The sequence below is a fragment of the Aythya fuligula genome, chromosome 1, assembly GCF_009819795.1.
Source record: "Aythya fuligula isolate bAytFul2 chromosome 1, bAytFul2.pri, whole genome shotgun sequence".
NCBI lineage: Eukaryota > Metazoa > Chordata > Aves > Anseriformes > Anatidae > Aythya > Aythya fuligula.
This window is the reverse complement of record NC_045559.1, coordinates 820,660-841,535: the sequence shown is the minus strand read 5'-3', so window position 1 is coordinate 841,535 and position 20,876 is coordinate 820,660. Positions and strand designations below refer to the sequence as shown.

The following is a 20,876-nucleotide window of genomic DNA, read 5'->3' as shown; positions in this document are numbered from 1 at the left end:
GGCTTGATGTGCAAATCAGTTATTTGAGTTAACCAGTGGCAGCTTTTCAAGTTCGGGGGTGAAAGCTAACAACATAGTTTTAGCTGATTTTGTACAGATGTGGAATACATCCTCAATGCGTAGCTAAAAAAGTGAGGCAGTATTCACCAGACTTGTCCAATGACTACAAGTTTGCATACGGGACGAAAGTGCAATTATGCATGCTAATTCTTGGGGTGCGAGCCCAACGAGGGCAGGGCTAACCGCCAGGACAGGACATGGTGGCAGAGCCTGCGGCCGTGGCTCCAGGTGCAGTTCTGCAGCAGTGCAGGCAATGAAGCGACAGCGACCGACGGTCCTCGTTGGGGCCAGTGGGATGAATTCTTGTACCCGCAGAGTGCTTTCTTGGCCACCTGCTAGAATGAGTTCTGTTTGTTGCGTGCTTACACAATTCGGATTGTTTAGAAATGGTCTGTATCCATTATTGTTAGCGTCAACAGAATGCCGAATGACATACAAATTGGCACCGGGACAACTTTGCTATCTCAGAGAGCTTGCAGCTGAGCTACTCTTCCGCGAGACTTTTTGACACAGCGCAATGGCAGGCAGATTCAGCTTCTTAATCTTTCTCTAAGACAGGGAGAGCTGAGGTCACCGGCCAGAATAGCGGCTGCATCCCATTGCTTGAGTTACTGTTAATTTAAGCAGAGCTGGCACTGTTGTACCTTGCTCTTTCTTTCTCTTCGTTCTATGTGAGATGAGCAGTGGTGAAACCGGGCGGATATAAAACACTACGTAAACAGCAAAGCTGTTTCTTTCTCTTATCCACAGGCCTGAGGATTTAAAAGTAAATTCACGCTTTTATAACCTGGTGAAATTACTGTTCTAGTTTAATATGAAATGGTAAAAATCCTTAGGATTTTTTCCTATAAAACCGTGAAAGAGGCACTCCTTTTCTGAATATATTTTTGCTGGATTGAGCACTGACTAATCACAAGATCATTCAAGTGCACATTGGACTGAATATGGCCAGCATGAATTTCAATAAACAATTGTCTGGAAATGCTAACACCATTGGAGCGAGGACACCAAATCATCAGCTCCTTCCTGTTTAGGAAGGCTGAGACATTGCTGAAAGGAGAGTGACAGGATAATATTTTTAATTATTTATATCCTAGCGTGGATTTTAATGACAGTGAGGGATGTGAAACTTGAAATTGCCAAATTTAAATATGTGCACAAGTGGACAGACATGATTTTTGTATCTGTTTGAACAGGAAAGAGGTCATACCAGTATTCAGCACCTGCGTGTCAGCACGAGTAGCCCCAGAAGAAACCCATGGCTGTTTGCAGCAGAATATAGCTGGCCTTGTAAAACACCCAGGGGCTCGGTCCCGTGGGCCATTCTGCTGGCTCCAGTAGCACTCCCAGTTCCTGTGCCTGCCTGCGTGCCGGGTTGGGAGAGGTGAGCTGGCAGCCCGAGTCCATCCTTGCTGCCAAGCCTGTGCAGTTAAGCAGTGTTTTAGTGTATTTTGTAGATCTGGAGGAGAAAAGAAGGAAGCTGTTCCAAGACCTACATTCTAGAAATCAGCTGGGGCAGGCAGGGTCTCCAGCCCTGGCCCTCTGGCTCTGAGTGGGGAGACAGCAAACGAAAACCCTCTGGGCACGGCTGGAAGAATCGAGGATTTCCTTGGATTGCCATTGCTCCGTCCCCAGAAGCCACAGCATGCCATAAAAAGTGCTTTATAAGCTCATTACCCTCCAACAGGCAAAACAGAGAAATGAAACTTAAGGAGTTGTACTAATATTTTCTTTTTTTCCTTGTTAATGGCCAACAAAGTGTTAATTACCATACTGGCTGCTGTTAACAGTCCTGGACCCTTTGCCTTCGAGCCCTTACGATGAGAAAACCAGGCCTAGATGAGAATCGTTGCCAATTTGGTATGCTCAGTGACGGTGGAGATTTTTTATGGTATTTCTGCGGGGGAAAAAAACCCACCCCTATGGTGCAAACAGGGCGGTTTTAAGGCAGCTCTCTCACCCGCCGTGCTGGCCCCATCTCCCCTGTGTGCTTCCATCCAGGGGGGGCCTGGTTGCCACCGAGACCCTCTCAGCAGGGTTTCCTCCTTAGGTCTGTCTGTAGGTGCTGGAGCAAACACCAATGCGTGACATTATAAACGTGTGACATTATAAATGTGAATTAATAGTGGCAGGCCGAGGGCTGAAGGCCGAGGACTGGCAGAGAAGACGAGACGCGGTGGCAAACCCAATGGCAAGAATTGGCTTTGGAATTCAGAATTAACTCAGTTCCTGCTCGGTTCCTGCGTGGTGCTGGCAGGGAGGAAGCAGTTTATGAGCACACCGAGACAAATCCGGGCAAGGCAGCAGCGAAGCCGACTTAATCCAGCACGGCAGCGTGACTCAGAGGAGCCTTGCTGCCCAGCGCCACTCCGCTCCATCTCTCGGATCGTCCCTTTTCCTTTTCCTTCCCCTCCCGTTCCCCCCAGCCCCACACCCTCCGTCCCCATTCCCAGTGTCCCCAGCAGGGCCCAGTCCCCCCGTTCCCAGTGTCCCCAGCAGGGCCCTGCCCGGTGCTCGCAGCTCGGCCTCTGCGTCCCCGTGCCGGAGCTGTGCCCCCCAAGGGCTGTCGCTGTCCCCAGGCATTAAATGCCACCCCAAAGGCCGTGAGCTGCCCCACAGCGGCCCCCTTGGTGCGAAGCCCCCAGCCTGCACCCCCTGAGGCCCCGGGGCCTGTCCCAGCAGTGACAGGGGTTCCCCCATTCCTGACCCCTTCCCCGGGCCCTGTCCCCTTTCCCCAGGCCCTGTCCCCTTCCCCTGGCCCCGTTCCCCTTCCCCTGGGCCCTGGCCCCTTTCCCCAGTGTCCACAGGGCCGGGACCAAACCACTGTGCCCTGTCCCCTTCTCCTCATGACCCCCCTGGCCCCTCATGTCCCCCCCCCCAATCCCCTCACGTCCCCCTCAGGCACCCCTGATGCTCCCCATCATGCCGTGACCCCCCCATCCCCTCACCCTGTGTCCCCCCATCCCCTGACCCCCCCCCTCACCCCGTGCACCCCCCCATCATGCCGTGACCACCCCATCCCCTCACCCCTCACCCTGTGCCCCCCCTCATGCTGTGCCCCCCCTCACACCCCCTTCGTGCTGTGACCCCTCATCATGCCGTGACCCCCCCATCTCCTCACCCTGTGTCCCCCCATCCCCTCACTCCCCCCTCACCCCGTGCACCCCCCATGCCCTGACTCCCCCCTCACCCCGTGCCCCCCCATCCTCCCACCCCCTCCCCCTGTGACCCCCTTCATGGCTGTGACCCCCCCCATCCCCTCACTCCCCCCTCCCCCCGTCTCCCCCCATCATTCCGTGCCCCCCCCCATCCCCTCACCCTGTTCCCTCCCCATCCCCTCTCCCTGTGCCCCCCCCCTCAGGCTGTGCCCCCCCACCCCCTCCCATCCCCTCTCGCCCCCCCATCCCATTTCCCCCCCTCCCCTCCCCTCTCCCCCCTCCCCTCCCCTCTCCCTCCCTCCCTCCCTCCCTCCCCGCCCCTCTCCCGGCCCCGCCCCCTCTCCCTCCCCGCCCCTCCCTCCCCTTCCCTCCCCTCCCCCTTTGGCCCCGCCCCCCGCCCCCGCCCTCCCGCCCTCTTCCCCCCCCCCTCTCTGGGCGCTGGGCAGCAGCGGGGCCGCCGCCATTTTGGAGGCCGCCGGAGCGCCCGCGCCCGCCGCCCGCTGTCAGCGCAGCCCCGGCCGCCGCCGCGCCCCCGCCTCGGCCGCGGCCCATGCCCGCCTCGCCGCGGGGCCTCGCAGCCAGGCAGCGCCACAGCGGCCCCGCCAGGGGCTGGACGGCAGGGCCGGACCCCAGCAGGTGAGACCCGCGGCCGGGCCCACCGCCGAGCTGTCACCGACACCGGGGCCGGGCCGCGCCCCCCCCCTCCCCGCACCCCCCTCACCTCCCTCCACCTCCGCCGCCTTCACGGAGGCTCCCGTGGAGGGCTCGGGCCCGCTGGGCCCGGTGGGGGCGGTGCGCGGCCTGCCCCTCACCCGCCTACACCGCGACCCCCGCCCGGGCCCCGCGACGCCGCCGGGAGCCCCCCCCACACCGTGCCGCGACCCCCGGGACTTCCCCGGGGCTGCCCCGTTGCAGGCCCTGACCCGAGCCCTCCCCGCCGGCCCTGCCCGCGGCCGAGCACAGCGGGGTCTGAGGGGGACAAGGGGGGATTTGGGGGTTGCTGTGGGGTCAGGGGGGTGCTGTGGGGTCGGGGGGAGCCCCCCGGTGCTGTCCCGGTGCCGCCGTCCCGTTGCGGGGTCCCGCAGGGGGGGGGGCCGCTGCCCTCAGGGGGTCCCTTCGGAAAGCCAGGGCCTTGTTTTGCAGCGCTTCAAAAAAAAAAAAAAAAGAAAAAAAGAAAAAAAGGAAAAAAAAACAGCACCACAAAAAAAAACAACAACAACTAGGAAGTGAAAAACAGGCGCAGAGAACTTGGGAGGGCCCGAGGTGCTTTTCGGCTCTTGATCTCCCCGTCAAGAACAGTGATTCGCAAAGCCGAGGCCTTGTTCCCGATGTAATCTATTTTCTCTGCAAAGCGAAAGGGGAAAGTTGCTATTTCGGGCCTGTCCAGGGCCCAGCGTGTAGCTGCCGCCCGGCAGGTTTTGCTTTTTAATAACGCACGGCTTTAAGGGTGACGGGAGAAGAAACATTTATGATTTTCCTTGTTATCCTGACACTTAGAGGCAAACAGCCTGCCAAAATATTTCGGTGGTTTAAAAAAAAAAAAACACCCTAGTGCATGGTAGTATAGCAATTTCCATAGCAACGGCTGGTGATATCATGGTAAGCAAAGTTACATTTTGGGCCGCGCAGGAGGGGCGTAAAACGATCCGCAGGGCCCTGAGCGAGCCCATAAACGCCTGCTCGGGGGATGACCCAGGGCTGGGCAAGAACACAACCCTTGGAAACTGGAGGCCTGCTTTGATTTTCGTCTCTCTGTCGTGCAGACGTTTCTGGGGCCTTTGGCACGTTCTGGGTGTTACATTGCAAATCTGGGGACAGCGTCCTGGCCAGAAATGGGGTGGAAGTTGTGGTGTGGCAGCTCCTGGGAGGAGCTGAGGCGGTGGCACAGCGGGGTCGGGCAGGGGGGCAGGGGGCAGATTTGAGGTGCTGGGGGGCTCCTGCCCGCTTCACCCCCCTGGGAGGCAGCTGCTGTGCATGGGGCGTTTGCTCGGGGGTGGCGGGGAGCTCCGAAATGCCCTCGTTCTGAGCACGGTGCTTGATGGAACCATAACACTGCCATAGGGACGGGCTGGAGTTTTAAGTTCATAGTTCAGAAATCGGAGAGTGCCATGTTCAAATGGACGATAAAGCGAGCTATCTGCAGCCCCGTATCTCGTTACCCTACTAATATTTGAGCACCCTCAGACCGTGGGTTTGAGTCGCCCGTAGGACGCGGCAGGGTACTGTCAGCAGTGTCACAGCCCTTCTGCCCTGCTCCCTTGTGAGGGGATGGTAAAGAGCAGGGGGTGCCTGTGGGGCTGCAGGGGACAGGCGGCGCTTTGGGGTCTCCCCGGCTCAGGGCTTGCTGCTCAGGACTCAGCTGGGATGAGCTGGGGCCTCGCTGTCCCCAGGTTGTGCAGTCCTGAGCTCCAGGAGGAAGCAGCTCGATGGACGGGCTTCTCCTCCTCTTCGCAGGGCTGTGCTGGCTGGAAGGAGCCCTTCCTCACATGCCTGCTCCTTGCTTTTATCGGCTGCCAGCTGAGGTGCCAAAGAGAAACCAAAAGCGCTGCTCTGTCCTGAGCACCACAGAGCTTGGGCGACCGAAGGTGCTGTGTTTGGGGAGAGGGAGGACGGGCTTTCGTGTTCCCTGCTGCTGCTAAAGAGGTCTGTAGAGGTGTAAGGGTAAAAGCTGCAGATTATACGTTGGGGAGAGTGACTCCACATGCATAATCAAGCAGTGTGTTTTCTTAACACAGTGGCTTGGAGTCTGAAGTGTCAGTGCCTGAAGGGCAGCAGCTAGAGCAGCCTAATAAGCTCGGCCGTAAAAACGGGTGAACTGGAATGCCGAGAAAGAGGAGAGAGCCTCGTTAGAGTAAATGCTGCTGAAACAATAGTAGAATGACGAGAATAACAGGGAAACTTGGGTGTAAGTGACACGGGAAGAACAGTTGAGGTCAGGGAGGTGGGGAGCGAAGCAGGAGCTGAGTGTTGGCAGCCCGGGAGCTTCGCAGGGAGGAGCACCTGGGGGAGGTCTTGTTGCTGGTGGTGGGAGCTTGGTGGAGCACTAATTGCGGGGAGCAGAGGTAAGAGGCCGTGCTCCGGAGCGATGTCGGCTCCCATCTAGGCAGTCAAATATGGAGCTGCAGTGCAGAGGAGCAGTCGTGCACTCCCGGCCCTATTTATAGGGTAAGGCAGTTCTGTTCTTAATTATCTTTTATGGGCCGGGGGATCGCTTTGGCTGTTTGTTACCTCCTTCTCACGGGAGATCTACAGACGTGAGCGGGTTTACGTGAGGATCAGGGAAGAATGTGGCCTCTCCGTGACCAGTAGTAGCAACAAAGGAGCTGAGGTGTCCTCTCTGATTCAATATTATGAGAAGCAGAAGCATGTTGGCTTTTCTGGCCGCGGCTGTGTTCCTGGGCCGCTTGTTCCTTTCATTGCGCTTTGCTCCTTCCCTCCCCTCCCCCTGGGCCTTGTTTTGGTCCTAAGGCAGGCAGCAGAGCAATAACCAATATTGACTTTATCCTGACGTGCCTGGGCTATTTTTACCTGCGTGTTAACTCGGGCAGGGGGGAAATCCAGGCAGAGAAATGTTGAAGTTATCTCAGGGAAGGAAGCTTTTACAGCCAGCGTGAAGAAGCTCGGGTCTCTGCAGTGCCCTGTGTGTGCCTGGGGCTCAAGCCCACTCTGCGAGCTGCAGGTCGACAGCTCTGGCTGGATCTGGACAGCACCATTCTGGCTTTTTGCTTATTAATGCCACTTGGTCCGAGGGAAACCCGAGGGGCTGCCGGTGGCCGCGTGCAGCCGACAGCGTGCTTTGGCAGGGGTCGGGAAGGGGCTGTCAGCAGGAGCGGGATGAGCTCGCTCAGAAGAACGTCGTGGCAGGAGGAGGAAGTTGAAAGCATCGGCCTGAGCCTGGAAGCTCTGCAGCTGTTGTGCTGGGGCTGCTGCCTGCTGCCAGGTTTTTTTCTGTTTCTCTTTCTTGGTGCCTGCCGGACTTCTCGTCCCGCGTGGGGCGGCCGCTGGCCCTGTTGGGAGCGAGGTGCCAGCTGCCCTGCTCCCCTGGGCCCTGTCCCCAGCGTGGCAAACACTGAATTTCTCACCGCTGCGTCCTGACACGGCTCTGACACAATCTTATCTGTACAGAAGGGAAGCCGGAAGGCACGAGAAAATAACATTATGGGTAAATGGCAAAGTTCAGGGAGCTCCTGCAGGCAGCCAGGCCGCGCTGGGGCCATTTCGTTACCTCGGCAAAATAAAACTTCCACCAAGCTCGGCTTTGGTGGGGGTGGTTGGCCATCTACAGGATTTGCAAAAACTTTCCCAACGTACTGATTCCTGATTCCTTGAATTCAAGGGTTTTTGTTGGGTTGGCAAACGACTCTGCTGCTCTTCCTCTCGTGCCTGTTGTAGGCTTTTTTCCTCTTTTCATTTCTGCAGTTTGCTGCTGTTCAGAACGTCGTGGCTCGCAGTGACACTGGTAAACATTTTGTCACTTTGATTTTGATTTTCTGTGGCAGAATCGGGAGCAGCAGCAGCAGAGCAGGCATCAGCACTGCTCGCTGAGGGGAAAGCACAAAAGGGTGCAAAGACTGTGGCGGTGGAGGTGGCCGTTCCTGCTGCAGCCTGCGGCAGGAAGAAGGCAATAGAACATGTTTCAGTTTCAATTTTGTCTTTAATTTTTCCCTGGTAGACTTATGTTAACAGACAGCGCGTGTGATGGGTATGCCCTCACGTTTCCTGATGATGCCGTGCATTCCCTGCCGTGTTCTCCCTTCCTTTCTCCCCCTTGCTCTTCGTTCCCGATGGTCTCGTGGAACCTGGGGCTGTTCCAGCTTCCCAGCTCCATGTGCACAGGGCGGGGTGGCACAAGGCAGGCCATGTTTCTGCAGCCATTTACCGTTTCATTTTGTTCCTTTGGAGGATCCTCTGGCATCCCATTTACTGTGATCCTTCTCTTTTAAGACCGATTCCCACTTTTTAGAAGGATAACAGAGACTGCAAGCAGTCAGGTTGACAACTCTCTGCCTCCCCAAGCCAGAGGACAAGGGTGCAGCTCTGAGGCCCTGCGAGCTGGCCCCGGCCCAGGCTGCCGTGTGTTGGCATTAACACTTGTGCTGCCGCTGAACGCCAGCGCTGCTCCAAGTGAGGAGCTTTCAGCTGGATCAGCTCCCACGAGCAGCTCGATGTGCAGTTGCACAAGCAGTGCTGACACACGGGAGGATGCGGGAAGCCGACCTGGGAGGGAGAGGAGGGCAGAGCAGGTCTCTGTCTGCATTTGAATAAGGTGTGGTTCCCATTTAACTGATCTGAGTTTGCAGTGTGGCTGCTCCTGCTTTGTCCCGTGCTTCCAGGGAGCTGCGCTGTCAGGACTGCTCCTCCTGCTCAATTTCTGCTCCCTTATTGTACTCCGGGTACTCAGCACCATAGGGACTGAGCACTGCTGCCCTGCTGGCAGACTGCTAAATGGGAAGGGGCTGTGGTGGTGTGAGGGAAGGCTGGGATTAAATCAGACTGAGCATAGCAGGTGCCATATCGGGTCATCCTCAGAGTCCTGAGACTTCAGCTCCTGAGCTATAGAGCATCCAGGTGCTGGCCAACAGATGCCCAGCCAGCTCTCTGTTTATCAAATGAGAAGATCCTAAATACCAGATTTCAGCTTGGTTCTATTGCACGTTACCCTTTTCTAGTTCTTTTAGCGTGGGTGATTGCTTTTCTTAGGGCTCAGTTGGTTTTTGTTACTTAGGCCTCCTCGCAGTCCTTTACTATATCACTTTTTAATGTTGCATTGTCCATGGTGTATGCTACATCCTGTTGGTGGCTTTTGTTTTCTCCCGTGGCTTTCTAAGCTGCTTTTCTATAACGTTGTTTTTCAGACTCTGCCTTCGTTTTCAGGGGATTGGAGACTTGTCCCTGAAGCTCAGATCTCTCTGATGTAAATGCCTACATCTGAGGTAACCGTTTAGGGTTCCTTTTTTTAGTCAATGGAGAGAAACAGATGCTTATTTTCTTCTGATGCAAAAGTCTGAAATAGTTTTGCTGTAGAAGCGCTCATTTCTCTCCTACAGCAGCGGGAGTTTGGGTGACTAATTCAGATTAGTCATCGATAGCATAAATATCTACAAGCTAGGTGAGGCAGATCCAATTCCAGAAGATCAGACTCGCTGGGCAGAGGTCCTGATGGGGCTCTCCTCGTCTCACCGAGGTTGCCTCCTTGCCCGTGATGGATTGTAAGGTTAATGTGGCCTTGGGTATGTTTTGCAACGTGCTGTGCCCTTAGCTCTGCTTGGTGAGTCTTCTTCCTCTTTCACAGCTGGCTGATGAGTTTGAGGTGGAAAGCAGAGTCTTTAAATAATTCGGAGCACCTGGTGACCTGCTTGAGACCAGTGCAAGCTGAAGTTTTTGTCATCTGCACGACCAGCACAGTTGGATTTCAAGGTTCTGGCTGAGACCTACAGGTGCTAGCCAGCACAGTAGCTATATCCTGTGGTTGTCTGATGGGTTGGGGTCATAAACAAACAGTGAGCTCCGTGCTGCAGAAGGCAGCACTTCTCCACGCCTCTGCATTGGTAGCGGGGAGAGGACCCTGAGACGTACAGAAGTTTGGCATCGCTGTTCCAGTAAACATAAACAAGAATCTTGCTCCTTTTCTAAAGACCATTTAAGTGTGACCAGTCATGGGACTGTTACACGCATCTGGGTTTTGTACAGACTTGGGGCTGAGGTGGCAGAGTTGTTTACAAAAATAAGTCATCTGAGGATGCTGAATTTTGCAGAGAAGTGCTTAATGTTTTAGGGATGCAGCGCCAGGAATAAATGCGTGTTTGCTTTCCATCCATGTTACGCTGTACCCACTGTTTCCTCTTACAAAACAGGCAGCTAATTTCATTACTTCTGCTTTTCCTGATGCTTCTGTCATCTTTGTTTTTAGTTAATCGTAGTCACTGTAAAGTCACCCTTTCAAATAATCAGTGCTAATATCTGCAGTTCTTTCAGCGTGGCGGCTTTTATCCAGTACCAAGTGTGTGCGTGACCCCCAGGTCTGCCTTTCCCCTCTGCTGCAGACAGCAGTGCTGCTGAGGAATGTTTTGTCTTTTCCATCTCACAGAAAAGGCCTCACCACTTTGACTCCTATTTTCTTGAGTAAAGTTTTAACTCTGTTGAAGTGAGCTTACAAGTGCTGGTTTTTAAAATACCTGGAAGAAAACGCTGGGATGAATTGGTACAGTTCCCAAGGACAAAACTATTTAATTTTAGTCTGAGAAGAGCAAATACAAATATTTAGTGTATACCTGGGTTTTTACCAAGGATCTGTGAAATGAAACCAAATCACTTGGCAGTCACGGCAGAAATTTGTCATGTGAGGGAAAAAATGGTTGTGTAGCCAAAGTTGGTAGGCTCTGCCATAGTCATGAGGGTACTATTTTGGAAAAGCAGGAATTTTACCAAGCTGCTAACAAACTGATGGCAGACCGAGTGTTTGGAGAAACAGGAGAGTCTCAAAAGCCCATGATAAAAACAAATTGTCTTCCATCGGCCCATGTGTTGAAGTTTTGGTACATGAAAGGCACTTCTTTCTGGAAGGAAATCACAATTTGTGTGTGTGGGCCCATCTAAACTCCTGCTGCCTGATGGGAAGAGATGGGAGAAGAGCAGGCAGTGCTGTTGGAAGGTCTCTGGAAATTCAGCTCCATGTGCGAACAACAAGCCAAATAAGAGTGTAGTTGTTGGAATGGGTGCTGTGCCTGGAGATGGTGAAACGTTGTGTGTGGTAGCGGTAGAGACAATATTGAAGTGTCTTTAAAGAAAACAGCATGGCAGAGAAGACTGAAAAATAAGACCGGGTTATCTGCTATATAAAAAAACCAGCAAGGGGAACTGATAGGGTGTGTGGAAGCCCAGATGTATTCCTGGTTCACAATTTCTGGTGTGCAAACAGCTTGTGAAGCTTGGTGTTGGTTATTAATTAGGCCAAGAGTTAGTAGGCTTGACTTTGTGTCTGGGTGTTCCACCTGTGTAAGAGGAGGAAACGTTTGTGTGTGACGTTCGATGACACCTTCGTGTACTGGGAGCAGCACAGGTACCTGTGGAAGTTACTGGTGGAATTGAGAGGTGCCCCCAGCACCTTGTTCTCCCCTGGTCCCCTCGTGGCTTCCCTTTACCTAATCCTGAGCCAGCCGACTGTGCCTGCTTTTGGGGCCGACTGCCCCAGGCTGTCTCTGTGATGCCGATTCCCATTCGAAACCAAGGATGCTCCCCTGGCCCGCACCGAAGCAGCAGGAATGTTACCTAACGTGGCACCATAAGGTAAGGCTTCAGTCCGACCACTTGTAGAACACAAAATGTGCTCTCGAAGGCATCTCCAGCCGTGTGCCTCCCGCTGGTACAGCCCCGTGCTGCCGGGTGCCTGCGTGGCTGCAGCTCCTGGTGCTCAGGGCTCTCGGCAGGGGGGGAATGCAGCAGGGCAGTGGTTTTGCTGCCTGTAGCCTGCTTTGCTGGACGTGGAGTTGGTATTCCAACAAGCTTGGTGTCGTGTAAATGAATCTCAAAGATGACTTCTAACTGTGTAGTTGGGTGCAGCACCGAGCAGTCTTGAATACGAGGCTTTACTGCAGCTGGGATGGTCACTGAGATGCTGCCCTGTTCCTGCAGCTACCCCAGTCTGTGTTCTCTGAGGGATTTTACAGGCTGAGCGTGTTTACTGCTGATCTTCTGCGCAAGGCCGATGTATAAACTGTGGGAAAAGAAAACAAACCCTAGAATTTATTAAACTTGGAAAAACAGATATCGCTCTTTAAAGCCACTTGAAGTTATCACCCTTCCTGTTGCAGAACCTGTGCTTTTCATTAGTGCTTTTGGTCATGTTTAAGGCTGTTGAGTTGCAACGTGAACTGCTTGAAACTGGAGCTTAAAGCCACAGTTTGACGTGCATTGAAGCTGGCAGCAGCGCTGGAAGGCTGTCCCTTTCTTGCTGCTCATCCCCATTCTTCGCTTCTCTGCCCTCACGCCTTGCTGGCGCAAGCATTTGTGCAGCCGTGCTGTGAGCCAGTCGGGGAACGATCCAGCTGAGTTCTCATTCTGCTAGTAGTGCATGGAAAAGGAAAAACGACTTTTTTCATCAGTGCAGCCTTGAATACATGGCAAACTGCAGCAGAATCGCCAGCGCATGATTCCGGTTTGCCATTTGACGAGCAAGCTGAGCTCCAAAGCTTGTTTGTCCGAGTAAACGCCAAAAGGGTGGGTCTGAAACTTCCAAACGATCGTTTTCCTTTCAAGATGTCTCATGACATAAAGCTCGTAAATACACTGAAGTGGTGCTGTTCAATGGGAAAACAGATTGGTGGTCTGTTATCGTATGGAAGATTTTTAAGTGTTGTAATATTTATTGTAACTGCAGAGATGCTTGGATTGAGTTCCTTGTGTGGACGGTGCCCATGTGATACCCCAAGCGATTAAGGAAATGAAGATGCACGTTTAATGACCTGTTTTAGGGCACTGAGTAGTTACAGTTCTGAAAAGCAGTGTGGTGCCTTGTTTGTGTGGTTTGGTAGAACAGCCGGACATGGGAATATTCTGGGAAAGCTGCAGCGGAGGCACGAGTGTGGCTGTGCCGCTTTGGACTTGTGTTGGGGACCAGCAGAGTAATGCAGGCAGTGGTTTGTCTCGCTTGGTTGAGGACGTTGTGGTCCTGATGAAATAGGAGCGTCTGAAACCTACAGCTCTTGATCTTCTTGAAAAGCACAACAGGAAATCTTTTATTTGCAAATGCTGCTGTTTCACCGTCAGCAGTCTGAACGGCGTGCTGTGCTGCTGGCTTGTTCTGGGGGTGCAGCGAGGAGAAAATGCCCAGGGTCCGGATCAGTGCAGGACTTGGATCTGCACAGCAGATTGTCTGTAAAATGTTCCTGGCTGGAGAACACCAGCATCTTGGTTTTGAGATGATGTAGCCAACGACTTCTGAAGGTGATCAGGAAGAGCTCAGTTTGTTGCTTAGAAGTCTGAGTGGCATCCAAGTCTCGTTCACTCAGGTAAGCAGGCAAGGGAGCGCGGGGTGGAGTGGCTGCAGAGTCCTGCAAGAGATGCAAAGTGGCATTTAAAACCCCCGTGGTTTTGTTGCGCTTGTTTAACAGCAATTGAGTGCTGGCTTTGTAATATTCAAATTGAATTGCAAATCTTACACGTAAAGGGTAATCTTTAAAGTGAAGCACTGAAAATCCCTGTGGGGTGACTTGGAAAGGCTGCCCCTGCTCGCTGACTTCACGGGGGGCCAGGCTCCAGGATGACTTGGTCCTGTAAGAGTGTGAAATGGTCAGGGACGGAGAGCAGTGGGGGCTGGCAGCTCCGAGCTGGCCGTGCCCTTACAGATGGAGGGACGCTGTTAGGCTGGGGAGCCCCATACTTGGTGTGCTCAGTTCCACAGGCTTTCGGCTGACCTAGAAAAAAAAGCCTTTTTTTCTGTGCAATTATGTTCACACTGACTTTGGTGTATTTTTGTGGCTAGTTTTTCTGCATTTTTTGGAAGCATAGCAGTTTCTTCAGTGTCTGGGTGTGTTGAATTTCATTAAAAATGCAACATTTAAAAAAGCTGTGCAAACTTTGTCCTTAGCATGGGGTAGGGCAACGATTTAGCTAGATGCTGGGCTGTTTAGCTAGATGCTAGGTGGGGATAAAGCTGATCTTCAAAACAAAGTACTTCTTGATAGCATCTTTTTATTAGGAACTTCAGAAGCGTAAAATAATTAGAAGTAACTCTTAATTTCGGGTGCATATTTGTTCAACAGACAGCCTTCATCATGTTTTGCCTGCAGCAGTTTTTTATTTAAAGGAATAGAAATGGCTCGCTGTGCTGGTACACCAGGCTGCTGCAGCTTGGCATTTACTGCTTGTGTCCGAGGAGTGTAGGCACGGTCTCTTTCATCCCCCAGTTAGGTGCTACAAAAAAAAAAAGAAGGGATTCCTATTGCTAGTTCAGAAGAGGAAAGCAGAGGCAGGCTCCTGGCTTGCTGCTGAGCTGCTGCTCTGCTTGGGAGTGTTTTTTATCTGATAGCTCCACGCGTGTCTTCGTGTTTGCACATCAGCAGCTGGGGCTGGGCGGTCCCGCGGAAAGGCGGCCGCCTCCTGGGTCAGGGCGAAGTCATGGCCTCGTGGGGCCGAAGGAGGCAGCGCCTTGGGGCCCTGGGCTGGGGATGGGTCCCGGGTGGAGGATGTCAAAAAAAAAAAAAGCTCTGCTGGGAGACGTGGCTGTGGTACCCAGGAGGTGCTGGGTGCGCTCAGCAGGACCCTGACCTGTCCTGTCCCTCCCAGAGCAGCTGAACCTTGGGGACAGAAGCAGAGGGGTGCACTCGCTGCAGGAGTGTGATCCCGCTCCCCAGGACCCCGGCCGGCCTTCCAGCAAAGCTTCGCTGCCCTTCTGCTGGGGAAGGGGCCCACAGGCACAGTCCTTGGGGTGTTTAACCAGAGACGCATCCTTCACCTGAACGGAACAGAAACTGCTGACTGTTCACCTTTGGAGATCATCTGACTTGGAGGGAGTGGAAGGAAGATGAAGCAATAAATCAGTGATAAACTAATAAACCAAGTGCTTCTTAACAACAACAACAACAACTGCCTGGTGAGCACATGGCATGAGATGCAAGGTTTTAAGTGCTAGTTATCCCAGCACTGAGTCAATGGCTAACTGCAGAGCTAACCCAGTACAACAGAGTCGATCAATAACGCTGTGTGCTCAGTTGTAGGAGGTGACAAAGGTTACAATGCCTGAGTGCTTTCTGGTGGTGAGACTTTGCTGTGTACAGGCTCAGCCAGAGCTTGGCAGAAATTGCAGCGGCTGGAGCCTTCGTCAGCTCCGAGGGCTCTCGTTCCTCCTGCTTTGCCTCCTGATCGCTGCCTGTCAGCGGGGTTGGGAAAATGGGTGAGAGTAGGGCACAAGGAGAAGAGTGCTGAGTGAGAAATGTGCTTATGGAGATTTCTGATGTTAAAAGAGAGGTTTTATTCACGTTCTGCAGCCACAAGGAGCCCTGGAGGTGCGGTGATGACTCTTGCAGGGTTTTACAGAGAACCTTCATGGATAATGTCTCTCGGCACCGCTGTCACTAAACCTGCAGCTGGCTGTTCTAGCAGGGATGGGCTGATGGCACAGAGCTAACTTGGGAGCAGAGAAGGCTGCTTTGGACTCATCCAGACTACCCTATTAGGGACAGCTGCTCATTTCATCTTAATTCCTTAATTTATTGCAGCTGTTGCTTACAAAAGCTGTGTTCTTGCACCTGAGGCCTACCTCAGGTTGCTGTGTGAGCTGTGTGTGTCTCACAGGCTGTAACCAACCCTCGCTTTCTGTTTTTCTCAGGGCTTTGTGCTCAGTCTTCCAGTGTAGTAGGAAGCTTCAGTTTCAGTGTAGCACTAGGGTAAGTACAGATTTGCCTAAATGTTTTTGATCTTGGGAGATTAAGGCTCTGCATACCTGTAGAAGACAGATTTCTATCTTGCTCTTATGCCTAGTGCCTTACTGCTTGCAACATGCCATACGTAAAATAATGCCTGCCCATGTTAGCATCAGGCGTGAGAGCACGTGGAGCACGTCAGGTAACCTGCCATAACGGCTGTACTGGGTTGGTGTGACACAGGAGATCTGCTGCTTGTGGGGGGGGCAAAATGAAGCCTGCCAAGGCTCGGTTTTCAGAGGGTGTCTGCAAGGATATCCCAAAGGAGAACGAACCCCATGTGTCGGGTAGGAAGGGCTCCTCCATCAGAAGGGTGGATTTCCTCTCCCTGCTGAAGATAGCGTGATTACGAAGGGCAGGCATGCCACCGGTTTGAATTTGGAGCATATTTATGAAGACTGAGGTTTTCCAAGTTACAGACTAGATGGGAAGGAGGAGGCTGGCGAGGAAGCTTTAGGTATTTCTTGCCTTTAATTTTCTCTCTTTCACGTTGCCTTCTTGTGGCTCCGTGGACAGCTGCAGCACAGAAGTGCAGCTGGTGGCAAGGTGGGAGGTGGCTGCCTGAGAGGAATTTGCTTGGTTTCCACGTAGCGGTGGGCTTCAGCAGCTCCAGTACTTGCTGGGTACGGCAGGAAACCATCAGTGCCAGCTCAGTTTATCTGGAGACCCACTGACCTCTCAGGGATAAAATCACACTAATCCGAAAAACTCCCTTCAGGTGCCATAGCGTTTGTTTACTTAGCAAACTTCTCATTTTCTGTTTTTTTTTTTTTTTTTTTTTTCACTTCATGCCTGGTATGAATGCAGTCGGGGCAAGCAGTGCAGATCACGGATGTAATCTTCACTATATTATACTGTGAATAAGGAAACGTTTCTATCAGCGCTGTTTCATCCTGGAGATGAGCACTGAGAGAGCAAGGAAGGACCAGTCAGACCCAGCTAAAATCCTTCCATACAGCTGGTGGTTGGGAGGAGCTGCTTGCTGGGTCTGGGCTCTGTTTCTCAGCTGGTTTTGAAAAATTGCACTAACAACTGGTTCCTTGTCCTGCTCTTAAGCAAGTAACTCTCTTCTGGTCACCTCCCGTGCAGCGCTGCATTGTGCAGCCCTGGGAAGACCACAAGCGTCTTCTCAAGCTGGATTCTTTAGAAAAGCAAACGTCCAGCTGCTCAGAGAGTTGGTGGATGAGATCCCGTGGGACATGGTCCTTAGGGGGGACGCAGGATCTGGTCAGAGCTGGCAGCTCTTTAAGGACATTTTTCTTAGGGCACAGGAGCTCTCTGTTCCCATATGTGGTAAATCAGGCAGGGAGGGTAGGAAGCAGGCATGGCTGAGCAAGGGTCTACTGCTCAAATTTAGGCAGAAGGAACTGCACAGGTGGTGGAAGCAGGGCTGTGTGCCCTGGGAAGAGGGCAGAAATGCTGTCCGGATGGGCAGGGATGGGGTCAGGAAGGCCAAGGCACGGATGGAATTAAACGTGGTGAGGGAGGCAAAGAATAACAAGAAGGGTTCTGCAGGTACATTGGTCACAAAAGAAAGACCAAGGAGAGCGTATTGCCTCTGACAAATGAAGACAGGACTGGTAACACACATGGAGAAGGCAGCAGGACTTAACAACAGCTTCACTGGTGGTCAGGCTTCCCACGTCTCTTGAGACCCCAAACGTCTTGGCAGGGCTGGAGGGAGCAGAGCCCCTCGTGCTGTAAGCAAGGAGCAGGTCCGGGACCTCCTGACACAACTGAACAGCTACAAGTCCATGGGACCCGATGCTGTGCCTCCCAGGGGCCTGAGGGAACTGGCTGATGTAGTCCCCAAGCCTCTCTCCATCGTATTTGAAAAATCATGGGAGCCGGTTGAAGTCCCCAGTGACTGGAAAAAGGGAAACATCACTCCCGTTTCTAAAAAGGGTGGGAAGAGAACCCAAGGATCTACAGGCTGGTGAGCCTCACCTCTGAGCCTGGCAAGATCCTCCTGGGGACAATGTCAAGGCAAGTGCAGGACAAGGAGGTGATCTGAGACAGCCAGCAGGGCTTCCCCAGGGGCAAATCATTCCTGATCCATCTGGTGGCCTTCTGTGATGGAGCAATTTCGCTGTGAGGGTGGTGAGAAGCCGTGGCTGCCCCATCCCAGAGAAGCTGTGGCTGCCCCATCCCTGGAGGTGCTCAAGGCCAGGCTGGACGGGGCTTTGGGCAGCCTGATCTAGTGGGTGGCATCCCTGCCCATGGCAGGGGGTTGGAGCTAGATGAGCTCTAAGGTCCCTTCCAACCCAAGCCATTCTGTGATTCTTCCCTTTTTCCACGATGCGCTCACCCAGCCCTTGGCCAGTAACACAGCGTATCTGTGGAAAGGATGAGCAGAAGCGTGTTTTGGGACAGCTGGGGGATGCTGTTAGCAGACCTGCTGGTTGTGCAGCAGGACCTCAGCAGGTGGGAGGAAGCTGAGCCATGGGACATGTCCCGAGGACAAGCGAGTCGTGTTCATGGCTGGGAGAGTCCAGCAGAGAGCCACGGAGATGCTGATATGGAACATGTGCGATGTGAGTGTTACTGGGACTGATCCTGGAGAAGAGATGCCCTGGGGGCTTCTCAGCAGTGCAACAAATCCCGCGTGGGGAGCAGTAAAATGGGCCCAGGGGAACTCAGCGACAGGATGAGAGGTCCCCAGGAGTGGATGCACGTGTGTGAGCCCTGGCACCCGCTGCCAGTCGCCCGTGACCCCGTTGGTGTGCCTGTCACAGGCACAGTGCAGCCCCCGAAGCGACGCACCTGGTGCGGTTGCAGCGCGGTGAGGGCTGGCCCTGCTGCTTGCTGACGGCCTCAGTCATTCCTGGTGTGCATCCCCGGTGCTGTGTGCCCCTTCCAGAGATCAGCACCAGCTCTGGGGACTGAGCTTGGTGGCTTTTTTGTTTTGTATCTCCTGGCTGCTGGAGCCAGCTTTGGCTGTGCTGGGGCTCGCCAGTTAACTGTGCATCAGTCTGGAGCTTTGGAAGGTATTGAATCAGCTGCTTCTATGGCAGCCCGTGTGCTTGCTGGCTTTATTTAAAGTTTGTCTGAATAGGAAATGCTCTTCCCAGAAAAGGGGGAGTTGTGATTTCTGCCTGAATGGACCCTGACCTGACTGCCAAAGGGAAACTGAGGAAAATGGGTGTTGGAACAGGGAGCAGGCAGGGACCAATCCTTCCACCAGGCGCAGTGGCTTCTCGTCGGTGTGCTGCTGCTGTGGGGTGCCGAGGGACACTTTTGCATCTGTGGGTGGCACTGGTGGTGTTTGGCCTTTGTGCCAGCCCCATTGTGCAGTGTGGGAGGATGCTGTGTGGTGCTGGCCGAGGTCTGGGCTCAGCACCTCTTGGACAGCACCTCAGTGACCGTGCGTGTCGCTGCCCTCCAGAGGCACATCACTGCTGTGGCTGTGTGCTGTGCCTGGTGCTGGCTGGCGGAGATGTTCCAAAATTGTTCTAGAGACGTTAGAAAAATTTCTAAATAGGACTTGTTTCCAGCAGGAGGATGCGGTTTAAAATACTGCTGGAAGCAGGCGGCACGGGGAGCTGAGGGTGGCTGCGAGTGCTCGAGGAGAAACGCCAAACTTCTGTGCTGACCTGCGGAGTGCTGGAGACCCTGGGGCGGGCTGCAGTGAAACTCTGCCTTGTGCTTGTTGGCAGCTCTGTCCCAGCTTCAGCTGCAAGCAAAATGCCAGGTCCCCCTTCCCCTGTCCCCCCTAGGCTGGCGTGCCCCTTGGGGCAGCTCCGAGGCAGCCTGGCTTCGGGGGGCTCTCTGGGCACCGGGCAGCCGCTCTTCAGGGCTGTTACTTGGTGTGGGGGCGATGTTTTCCAGATTGGAAAGGGCTTCTTTCTTAGTGACAGCAGAAGAATGGGGCAGAGCAAAAGTGAGAGCAGGCATCTCTTTACTAACCAAACTTATTTATTGCTGAGTCTTTCTGGCGAGTTAGGCTGACGTGGAAGACTGCCCAGGAGCTCTGCAGCCTTTTTGTTGGTGCAAAACATGTTACTGTAGGAGCTCGCCAGACACATTTCTTCTGGCTGGTTAGCCAGTAAGTCTGTTAATAGGTACCAAACAGCTTAGCAGTGCTATTTTTTTCCTCCTCCAAGCTTCCAATGGACCCAAAGACTTGGAGCGTGCTACTTGTCAGCAGCGGGCTGCCAAAGCTGCCTTGGAGGGTTTGGAACTAGACACTTTTTCCATTTACTCTGCAAAGTTGTTTCTCTGGTAGTACAAAAAGAAATGTTCTTGGAGCTCTTGTTATGCAAGCTGGATTTCAGAGAAGGTGGCACGCAAATAATGGGCTGTGTACCTGGGAATCTCCTCCTGAGCGCCCGGCGAGGTGATGGGAAACGAGCACACCAGGAGCAGCAACTGCAGGTTCAGTAATTCCAGGAGTGATGCTTTTGCCACACGTGCAGCTGACGTATGTCAAAAGTAAGACTTCAGAAAGAGGTGTCCTGCTTGTCTGCACCATGCTTTGGGTGTGTTCTCCGTGGGCTTTCTGTAATTGCCGCGCTGTGCCTGTACTGTCGTGCTCTGATGGCACGGGATCATCGGTTCCAACAGCATCTTAAAATGCCTGTGTAGAAGTAAGACGTTCTTACATTTTGCTGTTTAATTCTTAGATGCAAAGCCAAGCCCAAGATGAGGAGTGCTATTCTGGAGGTGTAAGCTATGCAGGGTATTTTTACTGGGGACATTTTCACTTTCTTTTGTTTGGCGGAGGGGTGTGCGGCAGTTGGTGTGGCGGCGTGAAGCACCTCTCGAGGCGCTCAGCGCTCTGCAGTGTGAGGCTCACTTCCTTTCAGCTGCAGATCTGATGAGTAAGTTGGTGCTCTACCTGTAAAAGCACTTGCGGGGAGAAGTGAAGAGCCTTGAAAATGAAAAATACGCCCCGGGTTCCTGGATGTAAATGCAGCAGTAGCACGCTGAGCTGCCGGGAAGTCCGGCTTAGGAGCTGTGTGCTCTTGTAAGTCCTGCCATGAGCCTTTTAAGACTGGAGCAGTTCAGTCGAGCAGTCCTCACGGCTGTTCAGCTGCTGTGTGTGAAAAGGATGCTGAATTATGACATTCAGATTGCGTTGCCTTTGGGTGAGGACAGACAAACGCCATGACTGTAGCTTGGAGCCCGTGCGCGGTTGGAATCGGTGCGGGTGCAGAGCAGTTTGCACCTTTCTGGCACAGGCTTTTGTGTGACCGCTTGCTGAGGTCCTGGACACTAAATTGGTCGAAATGGCCCCGGC

General features: G+C 53.4%; 1 protein-coding gene across 2 annotated transcripts in view; it reads left to right on the top strand.

Moving 5' to 3' along the window:
• Nucleotides 1–3,776: 3,776 nt before the first annotated feature.
• Nucleotides 3,777–20,876, top strand: part of PPP6R2 (protein phosphatase 6 regulatory subunit 2) — a 92,863-nt gene continuing 75,763 nt past the window's right edge. The window contains exon 1 of one of the 2 annotated variants that reach the window (XM_032182168.1): nt 3,777–3,854. The gene's annotated coding sequence lies outside the window, so the exon portion shown is untranslated. The remainder of the gene's footprint in view (nt 3,855–20,876) is intronic. The other variant, XM_032182179.1, reaches the window with a different exon arrangement.